The sequence below is a fragment of the Triticum urartu genome, chromosome 5A (assembly GCF_056163025.1).
Source record: "Triticum urartu cultivar PI428250 chromosome 5A, HENAU_Tu73, whole genome shotgun sequence".
Lineage (NCBI taxonomy): Eukaryota > Viridiplantae > Streptophyta > Magnoliopsida > Poales > Poaceae > Triticum > Triticum urartu.
Genome location: NC_141877.1, coordinates 510,919,879 through 510,925,878, shown reverse-complemented (window position 1 = coordinate 510,925,878; position 6,000 = coordinate 510,919,879).

Genomic DNA, 6,000 nt, shown 5'->3' with positions numbered 1-6,000 from the left:
AATATCACTGTTCATGAAGTCAAGCTCCTCAAGAAGAAGAAACACGCCGAGCCTCGCTTCCCTGCTGATGCTCCCGAGGATGTCTATGCCACCTTGTACGATGAGGATTTTGAGATGGAGCTAGGGGCCAAGCCCTTGTGGGTGGCCAAGCTCACAGCCAAGGTGAAGAAGACTTTCTGCCTCCAGACGGATATTCGGAAGAAGTTGTATGAGGCCCATGTCAATGAGAAGCTTGCTCGGCGTCGTTAGATTGCGATGATGAAGCACCTCAACATGCCTGTCCATAGTGGTTCTGAGAAGAGCATCACATCGGAGGAGTGCTGGATCTCTGCTCACAGCACGTGGTCTGATGATGAGGTCCCTCGCCAGCCTTCCACCTCCTTTGCTGCAACGGATGATATCTTGGAGGAATCCGATCACGACGATGATGACGAGTCTGATGATGATGCAGATCTAGATGCTACCGAGGAGTCAGAGGAGGATGATCGAGCTTTGGGACGCTAGCTTCGCTCTTTTTCCTTTTTGGTGTCTTGATGCCAAAGGGGGAGACCGTTTTATAGGTCTCAGGATGTGCTAATCTTGTTGCTTATCTCTTCTTGCATGGTGTAAGACATGTGCTTATCTAGCTATCTATCTTTATTATCGGTGATATTGTTATGTATTCCATTATTATCTTTACCTTCATATTATGGTCTTATTGCTCACCATGTTTAGTAGGAGTGGCGAGTCTATAAAATCTAGGGGGAGTCTTGTCCCTAATGTGTGCTCTCAAATAGCCTTCTCAATTTGGGGCACACATCTAGGGGGAGTCCCGTCTACATTTTCTAGACTTTTCACTTGCAAATCGTGGTGTTGTCATCATCCACCAAAAATGGGGAGATTGTAAGGACATTTCCCTACTTTGTGTTTTGGATGATGATGACAACCCTTTGTTGGTCTAATCTTGTGCTAAGTGTTTCAGGTTTCGGTATTTAGGCCTTCTTCGGTTAGCTATTCTCTCTGAAAGAAAAAGATCGAAGATGGTGTTTTCTACTTGTTTTTATCTCTTTTGGTCGTAGGGAACCCGTACTATCAAGAGGGAATCCACATTGGAAAGTGTTGGGGGCATCATTTCGCGTACACTTACCTCACCCTCTCTTGCCTTCCTAAACTGTGAGAGAGAGCTCTTCCCCTTTCTTTCCTACTGCTTATTGTGGGTTCCCAGCGGGTGTACCTCTCTCTGGAGTGGTTGTACCGTTGGGTCTTGGTGCTGACCAGTTTTGATCGAGCGGTTGTACCGCTGCTTCCGGGCGGTGGTACCGCCAACATGCTCAGCAAAGACTAGGGCGGTTGTTTCGGCCAGGCACCTCCCAAGTACCGGTCAGGCTTCTATTTTGATGTGGTACTCGGGCGGTGGTGGCCCAGTTGGTCCGGTCGTACCGGTACCACCGGTGTCCGGAGCGGTTCTACCGCTCAGGACTTAGCCGCCCGAGCGCTCAAGGCCATGCGGTTGCACCGGCCTGTACCGCTCGACTACCGCACTCAGGGGTGACTCCCTTCTGTTCCTATGCGGTGGTTGAGCGGTGGCTGGGGGGTTGGTCCATTTTTTCTCCTCAACCGGTACTACCGCCTGGTCGCCCGGTTGTACCGCCTGGTAGGGTTCTGCACGTAAACTGTGAGTCTCGGTTGTACCGAGACAAGGAGCGGCTATACCGCTGCAGTACTGAAAACACAATAACGGTTGGATTTTTAGGGTTGCTATATAAGGGTGCTTCTTCCACCTAACACAACTACCTTTAACCTCTCTTACTCCACCATTAATGCTACTCAAGCTCTCTTGCCCGATCTCTCTTGCTAGCCACTCAAACTTGTTGATTTGCTAGGGATTAAAGGAGGAGACCTAGATCTACACTTCCACCAAAGGATTTTTGCTTCCCCCATACTTTCTTGTGTGGATTTTGTTACTCTTGGGTGTTTGAGCATCATAGACGGTTGAGGTCACCTCGGAGCCACATTCCATTATGGTGAAGCTCCGCGGTTTAGTTGGGATCCTCCAATTAAGTTGTGGAGAGAGCCCCGTGTTGGGTTTCGTAGTAATTTCAAAAAATTTCCTACGCACACGCAAGATCATGTGATGCATAGCAACGAGGGGGAGAGGGTTGTCTACGTACCCAACACAGACCGACTGCGGAAGCGATGACACGACGTAGAGGAAGTAGTTGTACGTCTTCACGATCCAACTGATCAAGCACCGAAACTACGGCACCTCCGAGTTCGAGCACACGTTCAGCTCGATGACGATCCCCGGACTCTGATCCAGCAAAGTGTCGGGGAAGAGTTCCGTCAGCACGACGGCGTGGTGATGATCTTGATGAACTACAGCAGCAGGGCTTCGCCTAAACTCCGCTACAGTATTATCGAGGAATATGGTGGCAGGGGGCACCGCACACGGCTAAGGAATAGATCACATGGATCAACTTGTGTGTTTCTGGGGTGCCTCTGCCTCAGTATATAAAGGAGCCAAGGGGGAGGGGGGGCGCCGGCCAGGGAGAGGGCGCAGGAGGAGTCCTACTCCTTCCGGGAGTAGGACTCCCCCCCAATCCTATTCCAACTAGGATTCCCAAGGGGGAAAGAGGGAGAGGGGTGGCCGGCCACCTCTCCTAGTCCTAATAGGACTAGGGGAGGGGGGAGGTGCGCAGCCCCCTTGGGCTGCCCCTTTCTCCTTTCCACTAAGGCCCATGAAGGCCCATATGGCTCCCGGGGGGTTCCGGTAACCTCCCGGTAACCCGGTAAAATCCCGATTTCACCCGGAACACTTCCGATGTCCAAACATAGGCTTCCAATATATCAATCTTTACGTCTCGACCATTTCGAGACTCCTCGTCATGTCCGTGATCACATCCGGGACTCCGAACAACCTTCGGTACATCAAAATGCATAAACTCATAATGTAACTATCATCGTAACCTTAAGCGTGCGGACCCTACGGGTTTGAGAACAATGTAGACATGACCGAGACATGTCTCCGGTCAATAACCAATAGCGGGACCTGGATGCCCATATTGGCTCCTACATATTCTACGAAGATCTTTATCGGTCAGACCGCATAACAACATACGTTGTTTCCTTTGTCATCGGTATGTTACTTGCCCGAGATTCGATCGTCGGTATCCAATACCTAGTTCAATCTCGTTACCGGCAAGTCTCTTTACTCGTTCCGTAATACATCATCTCACAACTAATCATATTAGTTGTAATTCTTGCAAGGCTTATGTGATGTGTATTACCGAGAGGGCCCAGAGATACCTCTCCGACAATCGGAGTGACAAATCCTAATTTCGAAATACGCCAACCCAACATCTACCTTTGGAGACACCTGTGATGCTCCTTTATAATCACCCAGTTACGTTGTGACGTTTGGTAGAACCCAAAGTGTTCCTCCGGTAAACGGGAGTTGCATAATCTCATAGTCATAGGAACATGTATAAGTCATGAAGAAAGCTATAGCAACATACTAAACGATCGGGTGCTCAGCTAATGGAATGGGTCGTGTCAATCAGATCATTCAACTAATGATGTGACCTCGTTAATCAAATAACAACTCTTTGTCCATGGTTAGGAAACATAACCATCTTTGATTAACGAGCTAGTCAAGTAGAGGCATACTAGTGACACTCTGTTTGTCTATGTATTCACACATGTATTATGTTTCCGGTTAATACAATTCTAGCATGAATAATAAACATTTATCATGATTATAAGGAAATAAATAATAACTTTATTATTGCCTCTAGGGCATATTTCCTTCAGTCTCCCACTTGCACTAGAGTCAATAATCTAGATTACACTGTAATGATTCTAACACCCATTGAGCCTTGGTGCTGATCATGTTTTGCTCGTGGAAGAGGCTTAGTCAACGGGTCTGCAACATTCAGATCCGTATGTATCTTGCAAATCTCTATGTCTCCCACCTGGACTAGATCCCGGATGGAGTTGAAGCGTCTCTTGATGTGTTTGGTCCTTTTGTGAAATCTGGATTCCTTTGCCAAGGAAATTGCACCAGTATTGTCACAAAAGATTTTCATTGGACCCGATGCATTAGGTATGACACCTAGATCGGATATGAACTCCTTCATCCAGACTCCTTCGTTCGCTGCTTCCGAAGCAGCTATGTACTCCGCTTCACATGTAGATCCCGCTACGACGCTTTGTTTAGAACTGCACCAACTGACAGCTCCACCGTTTAATGTAAACACGTATCCGGTTTGCGATTTAGAATCGTCCGGATCAGTGTCAAAGCTTGCATCAATGTAACCTTTTACGGTGAGCTCTTTGTCACCTCCATATACGAGAAACATATCCTTAGTCCTTTTCAGGTATTTCAGGATGTTCTTGACCGCTGTCCAGTGATCCACTCCTGGATTACTTTGGTACCTCCCTGCTAAACTTATAGCAAGGCACACATCAGGTATGGTACACAACATTGCATACATGATAGATCCTATGGCTGATGCATAGGGAACATCTTTCATATTCTCTCTACCTTCTGCAGTGGTCGGGCATTGAGTCTTACTCAACTTTACACCTTGTAACATAGGCAAGAACCCTTTCTTTGCTTGATCCATTTTGAACTTCTTCAAAATTTTGTCAAGGTATGTGCTTTGTGAAAGTCCAATTAAGCGTCTTGATCTATCTCTATAGATCTTAATGCCTAATATGTAAGCAGCTTCACCGAGGTCTTTCATTGAAAAACTTTTATTCAAGTATCCCTTTATGCTATCTAGAAATTCTATATCATTTCCAATCAGCAATATGTCATCCACATATAATATCAGAAATGCTACAGAGCTCCCACTCACTTTCTTGTAAATACAGGCTTCTCCGAAAGTCTGTATAAAACCAAATGCTTTGATCACACTATCAAAACGTTTATTCCAACTCCGAGAGGCTTGCACCAGTCCATAAATGGATCGCTGGAGCTTGCACACTTTGTTAGTTCCCTTTGGATCGACAAAACCTTCCGGTTGCATCATATACAACTCTTCTTCCAGAAATCCATTCAGGAATGCAGTTTTGACATCCATCTGCCAAATTTCATAATCATAAAATGCGGCAATCGCTAACATGATTCGGACGGACTTAAGCATCGCTACGGGTGAGAAGGTCTCATCGTAGTCAATCCCTTGAACTTGCCGAAAACCTTTTGCGACAAGTCGAGCTTTGTAGACAGTAACATTACCATTAGCGTCAGTCTTCTTCTTAAAGATCCATTTATTTTCAATTGCTTGTCGATCATCGGGCAAGTCAACCAAAGTCCATACTTTGTTCTCATACATGGATCCCATCTCAGATTTCATGGCTTCAAGCCACTTTGCGGAATCTGGGCTCACCATCGCTTCTTCATAGTTCGTAGGTTCATCATGATCTAGTAGCATGACTTGCAGAACAGGATTACCGTACCACTCTGGTGCGGTTCTTACTCTAGTTGATCTACGAGGTTCAGCAGTATCTTGATCTGAAGTTTCATGATCATTATCATTGGCTTCCTCACTAACTGGTGTAGGTGTCACTGAAACAGTTTTCTGTGATGTACTACTTTCCAGTAAGGGAGCAGGTACAGTTACCTCATCAAGTTCTACTTTCCTCCCACTCACTTCTTTCGAGAGAAAATCCTTCTCTAGAAAGGATCCATTCTTGGCAACGAATGTCTTGCCTTCGGATCTGTGATAGAAGGTGTACCCAACAGTTTCCTTTGGGTATCCTATGAAGACACATTTCTCCGATTTGGGTTCGAGCTTATCAGGTTGAAGCTTTTTCACATAAGCATCGCAGCCCCAAACTTTAAGAAACGACAACTTTGGTTTCTTGCCAAACCACAGTTCATAAGGCGTCGTCTCAACGGATTTTGATGGTGCCCTATTTAACGTGAATGCGGCCGTCTCTAGAGCATAACCCCAAAACGATAGCGGTAAATCAGTAAGAGACATCATAGATCGCACCATATCTAGTAAAGTACGATTA